The 16,558-nt window shown below is 42.8% G+C and overlaps 1 protein-coding gene across 1 annotated transcript in view; it reads right to left on the bottom strand.

The window, feature by feature from the left end:
• Positions 1-16,214, bottom strand: part of cdk17 (cyclin dependent kinase 17) — a gene marked incomplete at its 3' end in the record, with an annotated part of 49,716 nt that extends 33,502 nt beyond the window's left edge. The window contains exon 1 of the mRNA XM_084049519.1: positions 15,846-16,214. The remainder of the gene's footprint in view (positions 1-15,845) is intronic.
• Between the last annotated feature and the right edge of the window lie 344 nt (positions 16,215-16,558).

Below are 16,558 nucleotides of genomic sequence, written 5' to 3' on the forward strand. Positions count from 1 at the left end.
ATCCCTGTGATATAGAGATCACAGCGCATGCACATGTATGTGCGTGCACACACACACACCAACCGCAGACACCTGGAGACCACCGCACGCACGTACAAACGCCAGAGGGTCTCCGAAGTATCACAGGTGTGCCTCATAACTAAAGTACCCTTAGCTTAGCTGTCCAACATGATGTGAATCACATCAAAGACCTGACGGCCAGCAGGTTTATCATCACAGTCACCAAGAAACCTGAACCTCAGATGTACATGCATGCATCAAAGCTCACTCAAACACTGAGCAAGCACACACACACACACACACACACACACACACACACACACACACACACACACACACACACACACACACACACACACACACACACACACACACACACACACACACACACACACACACACACACACACACACACACACACACACACACACAGATTGATGGATATGGATGTAACTTTTTGGCCCGTGGCCAAATAGGGGAGGACAAGAGGTCAGCACATTGCTATGGCAACCACACACACACAAATAGACATAGGGTAATCCCCCTCCTCCTAGCTGACCATCACCCAAAAATATTCACAGAAGGCAAAGTACTCAGAGGTAAATAATGCCTTCAGTGGCCAATAACCATAAAGTAGCAGCAGTGCTGGGGGTGAGTGTGGGGGGGTTTGGGGAGGTTTATGTGATGGCATGTGTTAGCACAAATCAGCGCTACAGCAAAGCCCACCATATATCACTTGAGTCCAATGGAGTTTGGGGTCCTCCTGACCAGGCTTAACCCATTCAATCCGGGAACGCATCTGTGTCATTTTTTTTATTTCTTTGGCTATTCAAAAATAGCAGATCTACAAGCTCATAACGCGGCACCGAGTGCCGCGCTATGAGCTTGTAGATCTGCTATTTTTTGGAAAGAAATCGTGAAAATGTGTGCAAATCTTTGAATATATATATATATATATACATTTTTAACTCAAATTTTTGCTTCTGGGGGTCCCTGGAACACAATATTTTGAGCAACATAAGTTAAAAAAAACCTGTTAAGATTTAGAAGACATTTTGTAGAATCCCCCCAGAAGCAAAGATTTGAGTCACAAATGTTCGCTTTAAAAGAATATATATACGTATTCAAAGATTTGCACACATTTTCAAGATCTTTAAAAAAAATAGCAGATCTACAAGCTCATAGCGCGGCACTCGGTGCCGCGCTATGAGCTTGTAGATCTGCAATTTTTGAAAAGCCAAAGAAATCTAAAAATGACACACGGATGTGTTCCCGCTCTTAAAGGGTTAAAGAAGAAACACATTCCAACACATTCACCAATGTATAAATCTTTCTCTCGCTCACTCCGCGCACACACACACACACACACACACACGAGTGGTATTAAGGCCCCATGCAGTAGGGGGCCAGGGGCATCATCATTATTCCAAAAGAACAACAACATAAACTAAAATAGTTCACTTCGATACGACCGACCCTGAGGGACGATCTGAAATAACCTTGTGTGTTTGTGTGTGAGCGTGTGTGTGTGCACACACAAGAGGCTGTTATGTGAACACACTGACAGAATACTAATAGCGATAGGCAAAACAAACAAAAAGGTCCTAACGAGGATGTTGCTTGCCAAAAATAACGTATTTATTGTTATCAGTTCTTTTCGGCAAAAGCGACACGTCGCACTATAGAGTATACATTCGGCTACAGAAGGACTGTGAGGAGCAGTGTTAATTTCGTCGACTAAATCATCACGAAAAATAACTAAATAAAAACTAAGCTATGACGACTAAAACTAAGACTAAATATATTGACAATTTCGTCAACAAATAAAAACTAGACTAAAATGTTAGTGAGGGACTAGTGGAGAAGAGATCCAGTAGAACTAAAAGACAAGTCATTTTATGTTCGGTTGCGCTCGGGTGTTGTATTCTGAAAATAGAAGATCTACAAGCTCACAACGTGTCGCAGCGCGACGCGTTGTGAGCTTGTAGATCGGCTATTTTCAGCATGCAACCAAGTGTAAAATCAGGTATTAGGACGCCATCAAGGCACCACCAAAATACATCTTAAAGTATTTAGTCAACTAAAACTAGACTAAACGAAAACATTTCAGATGACTAAAATATGACTAAAACTAAATGGAATTTTATTCAAAAGACTATGACTAAAACTAAATCAAAAGTTGCTGTCAAAATCAACGCTGGTGAGGAGCAGAGAAGACGGCAAAAGACAATGTCTATCACGTGACACCTCACATCTCATACTTCAGGGAGAAAGAGAAAGAGTTGGAGGGGTCGATGGAGAGATCTAGAGGTCTTGTGGGAGCTTGGAGAAGAAGTGGGGGAGAGAGAGAGAGAGACAGTAATGAGTAGTGGGAGGAAGAGAGTGAAGGGAGGTTATTTTTAGGTATGAGCACTGCGCTGTCTCCCAGCTGAATACACAGTATGCGGCGCTGCAGTGGGGAATGGCCGCATAGGGCGCACACATGCATATACTGTTGTACACACACACATACACGTAAACACAGCCCTCACCCCTCGCTCTCTTAAAACACGACAAACACAAAGCCCAAAGAATCATCCTCCTATAATTCGACAAAGCTCTGTGTGGGTGGATGGTGAGGCCAAAATCTCTTCTGCCCGGTTCTGTCCTGGTTCTCCTCAGTGGCTGGAGCAATTGCTCTGAATTTGCATACAGTCATTGACCATTATCCATGTGCACGGAACAGCGATGCCCGTTTTTCGCTTTCCCCTTAATGTCAGCTGTTCATTAGCGTTTTTGTGTTCGCTGGCTCCCGGGTTGCCAAATCATGTGCGCATATATATAAAAAAACGATTCATGATTTTTTCAAAAATAGCAGATCTACAAGCTCATAGCGCGGCACTCGGTGCCGCGCTATGAGCTTGTAGATCTGCTATTTTGGAAAAGCCAAAGTATAAAATAATGGCTACAGCTAAAATTGAATTGATTAATGGATTGAATGGGGTTAATGGCAGAGTGGGGTAGGAAGGAAAGCATGCACTCTGTGAATGTGTGTGTGCGTTTCATGATGCCAGCGAGAGGCAGATAACAGGATGGGTCCCCAGACAATCTTCTGTACCTGATAAATGAGGTGGACTGCCTCTGGTGAGACCTTTAGCCTAACTCGACACCTGTGTCTCGTCTCTCTGGAGACGATGACGTCACTTCACGGACGCGCGAGACTCGATGGCAGTGTCTACATAAAATAAGACCTTCAGAAATCAGCAAACCGGATCCATAGAGCATTGGTTCTCAAAGTGGGGTCCTTTGGGTGGTTCCAGGGGGTCCCCAGCAAAAGTAGTTAACCGATTTATCCATTTATAATTTGGCTATTCAAAAATAGCAGATATACAAGCTCACAGCGCGTCACTTCGTGCCGCGCTACGACCTTGTAGATCTGCTATTTTTTGAACATTTTTGAAAAATATTGAAATTCTTTTGAACATTTTGCATTTGCAACACAAATCTTCTCTTCTGGGGGTCCCTGGCTCAAAATATTTTCAGATGGGGGTCCGGTGGACAAATATATATCAATTTGGGGGTCCTCGACATGAAAACGTTTGAGAACCACTGCCTTAGAGAACCAGGTTTTGAAGCCCATACCTAGCGATGAGCCTTCAACTTGTAGGTAGCAAGACCCAAACCTCCACGCACTCCTTTGTGTGTGGAAGCGTACACCGTCCGCGCCAGTGTTGTATACACTTGAAAGTATTGTTTTTTTAAAGCAATAAAAGTATTGCTTTTAGTCTTTGTGGTCTAGGAGTGAAATCAATATGGAGCACGATCGCCCCTCCCCCCCCCCTCCATCTTCAAACAGCTATTTTTGCAGCCCATCTCTTACATAACACCAGTGTATTTACTTTCGCTCTCTGACTTCATTAAGGCCATACCGCAAGTAACGTGGCCGCCTAACGAGGCTTTTCCGGCGCGCTCGCGCGCACACACGCGTACAGATGACCACAGTGAGGAATGTGTCTGTTTGTCTCCCCGTCTGGCTTGGTCGATCCAAACACACAGCTGGGATAACGCCACATTCCAGAGGAGAGAGACAGCGCAGCATGTGTGTGTGCACACATACACATGCAGAGAGGAAGGACGCACACACACACACACACACACACGGGAGAGAACAACAAAAAAACACAGCCAGACAACAAAATAAAAGCCTCTCAGGATCACAGGCCATCAGCACAATTAAACAATAGGAGTAGGACATCATGTTGCATTATCTTCCTCCACTATGGCCTCTGTTCTTCTCCTCCTCCCCTCTCCTTTCCTCTGCCTTCTTTATGGCTTCCCATTAAAGGCAGTGTCGTTCTTCTCACTCCCTACCACACCCCCAGAGTACAAACCAGGCTGTGTAACCTATGTGTCATTCACCCAGAAGCCCTGGAGGACAGGTGTGTGTGTGTCCCTGTGGTGTCCTAAGGACACCCCCCCCCCCCCCCCCGTCACAGTACACTGATCATCCCACAACGACTCTTCTTGTCTTTTGTAAAGCGCCAGGTGTGACCTGGGTGGGAGCAGGCCTGGGACACTGAGCGAGTCACTGGGTAGTATCCCATCCAGACTCACATAGATGGGGGTGTGGTACTCCATTGTACAAAATTATTAAATGTCAATTATTTCCTTCTTTTATTGTTTAAATTTCATATTGAAGTTATTTGTCATATCTGCCCTGTGCAATTTTTCATTACAAGCCTAAAAAGGCAAACAGAAATGTTATTTGTATTCATATATATCCCAATGTTCAACGCCAAACAACACACAATGAAATCGCTAATCGCAATTATTTGAGTGACAATTAATCGCCAACTTAAATCTGTAATCGTGACAGCCCTAGACCAATCTAACGCATATGTTTCAAATCAGGTAATATACGAATGCACTGGGGTTTTGTCTGCATCTGCTCCCACAATAACAGTTACCGTATAACAGGTGTAAGGTAAACCCTACTGGAAACTTGCATTGCAATATCAGTATTGATCGGTTATAGGACATCGACTAAGTTTCAATATTGTGCATTCCTAATTCAATGTATTGCTCTGACCCGGCCGGCTGTGCACAGCAACGAGGGTAATCATTGCTCGTTGGGCGTGCGTTATCTTCAGTCGGTGCCTAACAAAGTGTGTCAAATGATTGTGACCATCAGTAATCACACAAGAACTATGCACGTTCACATACATCCCTGGAGAATAGCCTGTTAAAGTTAATTGAGTGGTTTCTATTGGATTCTACCTGGACTATTGGCTATGAGCCCAACAGGTTCCCATGACATATAAGAAGCTGCATTTATCAAGCCTTTCACTGTTTTTTTGTAATAATAAAATTATGTTCTGGTTTCTCAGACATTGTAGCAGCATTTATAATAATAATAGTCATCATCATAAACATACAGTAGATACAACAAGGGAAAAAGTAATAATCAGGAATAGCATTAAGTATTAAACGCTAGGACAATAATGTCAAATTATTCAATTACCTAATAATTAAATAATTGAATAATTTGACAATGGACCCTTCGCTAAACCCCACCCCAAAAGCGATTGTCCAATGCCAGCTTAGCAACCGTTGTTAACCTGGCATAGGTCTGGCAAGCTTTCGTCACCTGCCATAGCTGTCAATGTTATTTCGCCCGCACACACACAATCATTTGCAACATAATAGCAAGAATAGGAATACCACAATAACGCAATGGTGACTATGAACCACGTACCGAAACCCGTCGCAGGCTGCTTTTCCCAAGCTTAAACTGCATGGCTGCATGGCTGTGTTGTTGAACACATACACAGCTTAACGTCAGGAAAGTTACACGACTCACTCGCCCAGGTGGTGTCAATAATAGGCTACTAATTACCGTAGTCGTAACAAATTTCAGAATCACAGCGCTGCCTGTTTCGGATTCCGCACGTTAAAGTATATTAATTCATTTGTTCGTCTATTTATTAACCCTTACCCTGCGGTGCCGCGCTATGAGCTTGTATATCTGCTATTTTTGAAAAATCGTTAAAGTTTGAGCAAACATTTGTTACTCAAATCCTTCCTTCTGGGGATTCTACAAATGCATTCTAAATCCTAACAGCGTTTCTGAAAAACGTATGTTTCTATATCAGTGGTTCTCAAACTTTTTCTTGTCAAGGACCCCCAAATTGATATGTATTTGGCCGTGGACCCCCATCTCAAAATATTTTGTTCCAGGGAACCCCCAGAAGCAAAGATTTGAGTTACAAATATTCGCTTAAATATGTATACATATATTCAAAGATATGTATACAAGATTTACAAAAAATGTCAGATCTAATAGCAGATCTACAAGCTCATAGCGTGGCACTCGGTGCCACGCTATGAGCTTGTATATCTGCTATTTTTGAATAGCCAAAGTATAAAATATGGCAAAAGTGGTTAGACAGATGCGTTCCCGGCCTTAATGGGTTAATGTGATTAAATTCCACCCATCAAAATAATAATGACTATATTAAAGCACAGAGTGAGCTGAGCGGGCGGCCAGGGCAGTGTGAAGGCACATGGACAAGACTTGTGCAAGACGATGTGCAGCCTGCACGCCTCTCTGCCCCGTCATTCCCCGATGACACAGACAATGTCAACAATGAGTCTGTCACTGGGGTAGCATGAGAGAGAGAGAGACAGAGAGAGTGACAGAGAGAGAGAGACACACAGACAGAGCGAGAGAGAGAGAGAGTAGGCACAATCACATGAATATTTCATTATCTCCGTCAGGAAAGAGTGTAAGGAGACACCACTAACACTTACAGTGTACGAATGTTATGCGGGCAGGGGGGGGGGAAGTGAGTACCAGGGTTTTAGCATGTGAGGGTTGGTATGTGAGCTGGAGCGTTCTGTGTGTGCACCAGTGGTGTAAAGTAACTAAGTACATTTACTCAAGTACTGTACTTAAGTACAATTTTGAGGTACTTTAACTTTACTGGAGTGTTTCCAATTGTCTGTCCTTTTACTTCTACTCCACTACATCTCAGAGGCAAATATTGTACTTTTACTCCACTACAATTATTTGAAAACATTAGTTACTTTTCAGATGTAAATCATTACATTATAAAACACACATTAACCACTTTAGCCCTATTTTATACCTAGGCTATTTGAAAATAGCCGATCTACAAGCTCACAACGCGTCGCATCGCGACGTGCTGTGAGCTTGTAGATCGGCTATTTTCAAACATTTTAGTACTTTCACTTTTGGTACTTTAAGTATATTTGGATACCAATACTTTTGCACTTTTATTCAAGTAATTTTTTTATTCCGGACTTTTACTTGTAACAGAGTACGTCTACATTGCAGTAATTGATACTAATTGATAATAATATCAATACTAATATGATACTAAAACATTTTAGTACTTTTTCCACCACTGGTGTGCAGGCAGATTTCTTTTGATATGTGAGGGTTTGTGTGTATATGAGCATAGCAATACTGTGAGTGAGAGTGTGAATAATCCCTGTGGGCTGCTGCTGCTCCGACAATGCCACCGGTTAATCTCCAGATTATAGGAGCCAATCTAGCCAACCCCACCACCAGGCAATGTACTGTATGATGGGACAGTTTACCAAAAGGGGGGGGGCTTCTGGGTGGGAGACTGTGCCAGGAGAGAGAGAGAGAGAGAATTTATTTTTAAGTTGATTTGACTTGATTGCAATGTTACACAGCTCTGTTTACACCTTTCTTTATTCTATTAGGACCTTTAATTGTACATCCTTGCTGTCGGGTGGAAACCTTGTTAAGTCCAAAGCCGTTCCTTTTAAACTATTGTTTTACAAACTGACCTACAAGCTCACAACAAACCATATCTCACTCTTGTATGATGGAGTATAGGACATTAATTTAAGAAATAAAAACATAAAAGGTTGGTAGGATGGTTTCTGCCTGACAGTAATAACATACATTCGTTTCTATTTCACACTTGCTTTGGCAATGTAAACGAATGACTTCTGTGCCAATAAAGCCCCTTTGAATTGAATTGAATTGAATTGAATTGAATTCAATTCAAAAGAGAGAGCGAGACAGTGCCAGGAGAGAAAAAGAGAGAGAGAAAGAGAGACTGAGCCAGGAGAGAGAGAGAGAGGGAGAGATTGAACAAAGACTAGGCTAATGCATTCACCCACCCAGTCTCACACACACACACACACACACACACACACACACACACACACACACACACACACACACACACACACACACACACACACACACACACACACACACACACACACACCAACAGGGCTGGTCTGTGCATGGTACCCAGTTGGTTGGTTGGTGGTGTGACTCACAATCTGGGCCCGGTCCAACATGGACTGCTCCAGTTCTCACACAATGCCCCTCTCTTCAGACCACTGTAGGGGGGGGGGGGGCACCGGGTTCGACTCCATCAAGCTCCCACAGGACCCCCCCCCCCCCCCCCTTCATCATCACTCCGCTCGCCTCACGCTTTTCCAAGGAAGCGAAAGTTTATCCCCCCTGCTGCCGCCTCCTCCTACGAGACCAAATATCCCTTTTTGACACCCAAGGCATTCATACCAGCTGACATCACGGTCGTACAATAAAAGACCGGCTTTGTCTTACTGTACAAAAGACAAACACACACACATTACAGTACATCCTCATGATCAGCACTCACTCTCGCTCGTTAAGAATTGCTTTATTGCTGTATGACCTCAATTCACTCCCTTGTATACCAGCAGGAAAAGGAAGCTGAGGCTCTTGACAATAGGTGTGTGTGTGTGTGTGTGGGGGGGGGTCTATTTAAACCACAGACACTACTAAACCAGACAAACACAGACTCCGCACAGCTGACACGATGCTTAATAGTCAGATTAATCATTCTGCCTGTAGCATCTATTACCCAATGGCCAGACTGTCTGCATCATCAGAGAGGCAGACACTAGAAACAGAAAGTGTGAGAGAGCATGAGACAGAGAGAGAGAGAGAGAGAGAGAGAGAGAGAGAGACACAGACTGACTATACATTCACATACACCAAAATCCCCCCCCCCCTCTACATTCCTTTCATGACTGACATAGCCCCCATCATCAGCATGCCTGTGTTCATATGACTGATTGTATGTGCGTATATATACACATTCTCACCAATAGTGTGGATTCACTCAGTCGGTCATCAACAGCCCAGACTGTTGAATGTTCTTGCCTGTGTGTGTGTGTGGAGAGGGCATGATCGTGCGGAAGCGGGTTAGAAGAACAAAATGATAATCGCATCGGTAAATGTATCTCCCAAAGGAGCTGACGTTAGATTGCATGCATGTGCGCAGCATGCAGCACGCTCACAATGACACATGCCTACGGAGGAGGGATTGAGAGCACAGCCGCGTTGGTGCATGGCAGGAGTTGAACCGTGCACGACTCGCAGCAAACATCTTTGGGTGGTGGTCATTCATTAAACCTTCTCCGCTGCACTGTCATTTCAAGCTAAATGCTAACTCCTTCATGTATGCAATTAGACATGCCGTCCTGTTTTTTTCCTTTTAGCAAGGGAAGGGACGTTGCGCTACGTCACACGTTCCTCCACATCTCCTTCCAGCAGTCCATTCAAACTGCTGGAAAGGTTTATTAATCGACTGTTTAGTTGTCGTTTCATTTTCTTCCCAATTTAGTTATCGCCAATTCTAATGTTTTTTATAGTCCCTGTCACTGCTACTAACCCCTACAGTTGGTTAAGCCCGAGTTGTACTTGGTTGCATTGCACGCCGATGTGTCGTGCACAAAAAATAGCCACAGCACGATGCGTTGTGAGCTTGTAGATCGGCTTTTTTTGGTGCGCGACACTGGCTCGCAACTGAGTACTAATCAGCCTGTAGGGAGGTTGTTGACAACCACTTCTCCTCCAATATACACAGAGTCGCTAGCGCTTCTTTTCATCCAACAGTGAAGAGTTTCACTGGATGAGTTTCACTGGAAGGGCATAATAATGTGCGTGTGTGAAGGAACATCCATCCTTGCAGGACTTATTGTGCAGCGAAAGAGATCGCCCTCCCCACGGCCAATTGTGTGCATTGGAACGCCCAGCCAAGCTGGAGGCACCATGGAGGAATCGAACCCCAGTCTCCAGCAGGAACTTTACCCCCGTGTCATCAACACTGACAGGGAGGGGTGCAAGAAACGGAACGCATAACAACACTCGCTCAGAGAACTCTTCAGTGTGCACATGCATTTATGTGTGTCAGTAAGTACACACATGCAGATGTGTGTATATATACAGATACACGTGTGTGTGTGTGTGTGTGTGTGTGTGTGTGTGTGTGTGTGTGTGTGTGTGTGTGTGTGTGTGTGTGTGTCTCTCACACTCCAGCTACAATAATTATACTCATTATGAAGCCCTAGAATTAGCTAGGTCCTAAAAAAAATAAGAAGGCATAATTACTACTTAACCTAAAATTACACCCCCAACGGCCCAGAGACACTTCCTAACAGCAGAATATCCTTTTATTTTTGTTCACTACGTCATAGCTAAGGCCTCCTTTTCACCCCTCTCCATTCTCCCACCCCTCAAAAAAACAAAAGAATGACAGCCGTAGAGAGCATTCCCAAGGCCATCTGTCAAATTCCACATTTCCACAACAATTACTTTAACACTTTTTACACTCAGGATTTTGCAGTGTACAAGAGAAAGACAGAGAGGTTGACAGAGATTCAAGCAAACTCAACAAGAGCGACAGAGAGAGAGAGAAAGCACAAAAATACCATAGTACTCCAATTGCTTTCATAACAAATTAAGGATGTTCCCCCTCTCTCTCCCTCTCTCTCTCTCTCTCTGAATACATGGTATGCCGGCCCCAATCAATGTAGCGTTTCATAAGTGTGGGAGTTACATAAAACAATATGGCCTGTGGACACAGTGCTACAAACCACAGAACAAGAACTTCTGGAGCTGACACAAGGAGAAGAACACATTGACACTGATAAAACTGGAGAGAGGAGCGGGTGAGATGAGAGATAACAGGGAAAGAGACAGAGCTTCTGGCAATCTGGCACCATCGTCAATGGCAACGGTGTTTTGGGATGGTGATCTTCGCTAAGCGCCGCCAGATGTAATGCAGAGATCTACGGCAGCCTAGCATACTGAACAGAACAAATCATATTGTCGCTGTCAGGGCAGAAAATCTTGTATCCAAAACCGCTACTTGTCACAAAATGGAAAAAATAACCTGTGTTCCAACAGATCCAATTGAATTATTATTAGTCACTCACAGTCACATGCTTTTCATTGGTTAAATAATAAAAAATCAAAAGAATATATATATATTTTCAATAAGAAAAGCTGCTCCGATCAGCTTCTTTTTTTTTCCACGCGTTCGGCAGCACCATTACCGATATTTCCTAAATGATTTATTTTATTTTGATTCCTTTATTAAGTTGCCGCACCTGACCATGACTGGTGTCATATTTCCATAAACACAATATGCCTAGTGCCTGCCTTTCATCACAATGTTCAAGGGAAAAACAAACCTTATGTCAAAACTGCACCTATGTGTTTGGGAGGGGGGGAGGGGGCATGTCATAGGCTGCAAATTATACTACACATCTGATTTACTTTTATGCAAAAAACAGTGCAGTTCAGTCATAAAAGATGGGTTTCTTTTCTGGATAGGGTAAATTGCTGATCACCGATCAAGTCATTTGGATTGAAAATTGGCTTATTTAAAACGGTGGACGATTGATTGAAGCATGGCAACGCGTTATGAGCTTAAAAGAGAATAAAATAGCGCATTCATAGCGAAAGAAAACATACAAATATGAAATATGGAGATACAAGCCCGACATACCTCATAACAAACAGCCTGTGCTGTCATTTCATTAGTGGGCTCGATTTCTGCCGCACACACACTATAAGGCTGCCTGATATTGATAAAAAAAAAAGGAAAAAAGCAGAACCTTGCTGAGCAAAGCTATTTGTGAACTGCAATAAGCCAATATGTGGAATGTGGGAATTTTTCATGTGACAAGGCAAAAGAGACGGAGAGACAGAAGCTGAGAATGCCTATGGCTACATTTTTGAAAAGTGATGAAAGATTTTCAAAGAGATGCTTGATTGGTAGGGCTGGGATCCCTCACAACACCAGAATGACTTTTTTAGAACCCATTGTACCCATTCTATTTTTATTTATTTTTTTGTTCCAGGTCTAAATGGGTTAGGAGGTTTGCCTGAATGTCTTTTTCTCTTAGGGACAATTTAAGCATCAGGCACCTCCTAGACAAGACATGCTGGTGTTGTGAGGAATCCCAGCCCTACCAATCAAGCATCTCTTTGTGTGTGTGTGCGTGTGCGTGTGCGTGTGCGTGTGTGTGTGTGTGTGTGTGTGTGTGTGTGTGAATGACAGTTGTCGTCAACACTGTGTCTCTGATTTCTTTGTGATTAGTTGTGGAGTCCTAGAACCATACTGATACTATAAAATAGTCTAGTCTATCCAAATATGAACAATTTATGAAAATTAGGGCTGCAAATTAGGAATTATTATGTTGATCACTTTATTGATTAATCAAATAATCGAGAAGCGCTTTTTTTGGACATTTTTTTATATCAAAGAATCTATGCAAAAATAATTTAATAAATAGATTAGTTTGATTAATCACTTATGCCCTATTTTATACTTTGTTGTACAACGTTGTTGCACAACAATAGCAGATGTACAAGCTCATAACACATCAGTGACGTCACATCTCGATGCGTTGTGAGCTTGTAGATCTGCTATTATTTGCTATTTTTTTAGAATCTATTATTTTATTAAAATCTATGATTTTTTATAATTGATTAAATAATGAATAATGAATTAATTTGATTAACTGTTGTCCCCCCCCCGTGTCAAAATGATAATATCTTCGCAGTCTTTACCTCGAACTCTTCAATTGTACCAAAGCAATGATCTGCTCTTTATTATCGCCTTTATTATCATCAGCATTATCTAAATTAACAGCGGCAAGCTGTGACATCCTAGGAGACTTCCGGTCACTGGTGAAACATGGTCACTTTGTCTCTAGTTTTCAATATGCTCTTTGCATTAACACACAGTCACTCAACAACAAAATCAAAGTTAAGGGGTTAGAAGATCTAGGGGTTGTCGTCTCCTTGAGCAAAGCAAGTCACTCACATCACAACAAAAAACTATCCGAGAGAACACGTTTGTGTCGACAGCATCTCAATACCAGACATCTATCCTCTGTCGGTGAACACAACAACAACAACAACAACAACAACAACAACAACAACAACAACACCACAGGTGCAGGGTAGGAGGAAGACCAACAGGGGAATAAACAGTCAAACAGACAAAAGAAGACAAGGCAGAGGCAAGAGAGAATGACAGAGAGAGACAAGGACACTGCCAGACACAAATAGATGGACACAGAGTCTGAAAGACACTGAATAAAGGGCCAGTGAACAAATCATTGTCAGGACTAGAGGCAAAATGAGAAGAGAGAGGCAGACAGACAGAGCTGACAGACAGACAGTCAGACAGACAGACAGAGAACAAATAGAGGGAGTCTAGTTGTGTCAGAGAGGATGGAGAGAGTGGAGAAATGGCAGTGGCACAGTGGGTGGCAGATGACAGGATGATGAGTGCTTTTTTGTCTGCTCCATGCATTATCAACACCATCACCCAAGACTGGGATTTATAACTAGGGAACAAGAGCCCTCTTCTCCCATGAGTACCTACAGTACATGATAGCTCTAATCTAGTGCACGCACGCGCGTGCGTGTGTGTGAGAGAGAGAGGATGGTACACAAAGCATACATACATGCCATTATCTCAAGAGGCCTAATGCACGGAATGATCAATATGAAAGGTATGATATGGCCTGGTGCTATGGGCATGTCACAGCGCGGAGGCTGATGTAACGAGGAGAGACATAAGAGAGGGAGAGCGTCAACAGAGGAGAGAGAGAGACAGAGAGAGAAGATGGTTTGGGTCAGTATAATTAGCTTGTCCCAGGAGGAACACTTGCACGACCAACAGCATGGATCTCAATGTGGGTCAATAGTGCCGCAGGACATTGGGAGAGAAGTAACCTGAACAATAGCCATGGCAGGCATGCACACACGCACACACAAACACACACTCTCACACACACACACACACACACACACACACACACACACACACACACACACACACACACACACACACACACACACACACACACACACACACACACACACACACACACACACACACACACACACACACACAAAACACAACACGGCCTATCTTTCCAAATCAAGGACGGTGTAGAACACCGGGGAACAGATTCAAGTCCAGCAGGCTTTATGTAAATGTTATGTCTTCTTATTAACACATGCTCTCAGCTCCAGCATGTGTCATCTTGTCAACTCAACCTAGTGCTGGATATAGATAAGAGAAAAATCCTCAGGGATTTTGGATATCGTCATTTTGGGTATCGTAATATCGGGATATTGCATAAGTTTTGGCTTTTCCTGGCATTAGGTTGCTTTACAGTTAAGTGAAGTGATTTTCTGAACATACTGACTGTTCTAACTGTTCTTAGTTATTATATAGGCAGCATTACTGATGATTATTTATCCAAACTAACTGTAACATTTTGTGAAAGCACCAGCCATCTCCACAATATTGTCACAATATTGATATTGAGGTATTTGGTAAAGTAATAGCGATATATTAAGTAGTAAATAGAAAACTCATGCTCGCCTCGAAAACACAACAGGGTGAGCTTCATATTGATTCATATTCGACCCTGGTGATGGCTAGGGGTTGTTTAGCTGCTGATCTATGCCGGTAAGAATCTAGAGCAAGGTCAATTTAATTCAATTTAATTAACTGGTATTCACTGTTGTTCTTGGGAATTCAACAAGTAATCACAGTCCAGACAGTCAGACACATTCATTATTATAATATTTACCAGCGGTGTCATCAGCTCAATGAAATATCACAGCTGTTTCCCAGATTGAAAGGCAATCAGAACAGATTATGCTTAAAGCTAAAGGGCTGGTGCACACTTGCCAGACAAAATGTCAGACATATGCAGCCGAATGAATGAAAGTAAGCCTTCAAATAACCAATATGACTGAAAAATGTCTAGAACAATAATGACTATAAAGACTAACAGGATAATGAATCCTTGGCTACAACAGGCGTATAGGTACACTACAGTAAGATCTATCCATTTGTAACTCAGAGAGTGTAGAAATAGAACCAAAGGGGTTTGATTGATTGATTGATTTAATACTTAATTAACAGTTTGCCAAAAAAGCACAGAAAAGTACAGTTCTATAGAAAAGGATGCTAAAAAGGATTAATCCCAAGAAAGCATATGGCTTGTTTGCATTGGGGTCCTGTGTATTCATGGTCCCTTTGGTGCCATTTGTACACTCGCAGTTATACCAATATAAAGGCTTTTACAGTACTGTGTAGGCCAAGTAAGGTGTTGACAACTGGGTATGGTATCACAAAGTGGTATAGTCAAAATAAAAAGGTGCGTAGGCTTAGGGCAGAGTCAGGCGTACGTTACGCAGATGTTTTGTCAACAAACATATGTTTAAGATTCTGTTATTAATCAAACGGTATTTCAAAACTACAGACAACGCAACATATCCATGATATCCCACCATGCAGGCACGCTGAGGAGAAGAGAGGCGCTACTGTAAAACACTGATAGACAGAAGGCAGCACAGTTTCACTTTACCTGTGCTGTCATTTTTCACACACTGGCGCTCTATGTACGGTAGCAGCAGCGACGCAGACGGGAACGGTTAACGGTTTAATAATAACGGCAACGTAGGCCAAAACGTTCAGCGAAATACATACCTGACAAGATGAACGTCGTTTCAATTCAAGCCGACTTCCAGACCTCTCTCTCTGGGCTCGGTGCTTCTTTCCTCGGAGGCCGGATGCCCGTCCGTCTCTCTGCTCTCCACCCACCCCGAGGAGAGACACACAAGCTCGGGCTCCTTGTTGATGATCCGTTAACAATATCTCCCAGATTAGAACAACGCTGTTTTCACGGTACAAATATATCAGCAACGCTCCCACACACAGCTTGAAATAAGATATCCCCCCCCTAAACCTCACTCACTTCTTCTTTGGCAGGACGCAAGTTTAGAGTGTCCAGGAGGAGAAGAGGATAGTGTCGACATATGAGGGAGGGGTGCAGCGGGCTGTGGCTGGCCGCATTCTGACGCCTCCGCCTCTCTCTCTAGTCAGTGTTGCTACCAGCACAGCTCTGGCAGTGTTGCCAGGTTTTGCGAGAGAAACAAGCAACAAGGTATATGACCAGGGGTCTGCATTGCAACCTTTTTGACATGAAGGTGAAGTGCCATGTTTTTATGTTTTTGATAGTCAGCGTGCAATATAAACATTACGTTTACTTATGACACCACATACAAATAAAATATTTACACAAGATTTTGATTGTTCATAAATAAAATAAAAAATCGTATTTTTTGTATTATATTGTCTGTCACATCAGGATATTATAATGATCATTAAGCCCACTCCACACCAATGATTTGCCATGCAAC

Source organism: Gymnoscopelus microlampas (assembly GCF_963454915.1).
Source record: "Gymnoscopelus microlampas genome assembly, chromosome: 23".
Taxonomy (NCBI): Eukaryota; Metazoa; Chordata; class Actinopteri; order Myctophiformes; family Myctophidae; genus Gymnoscopelus; species Gymnoscopelus microlampas.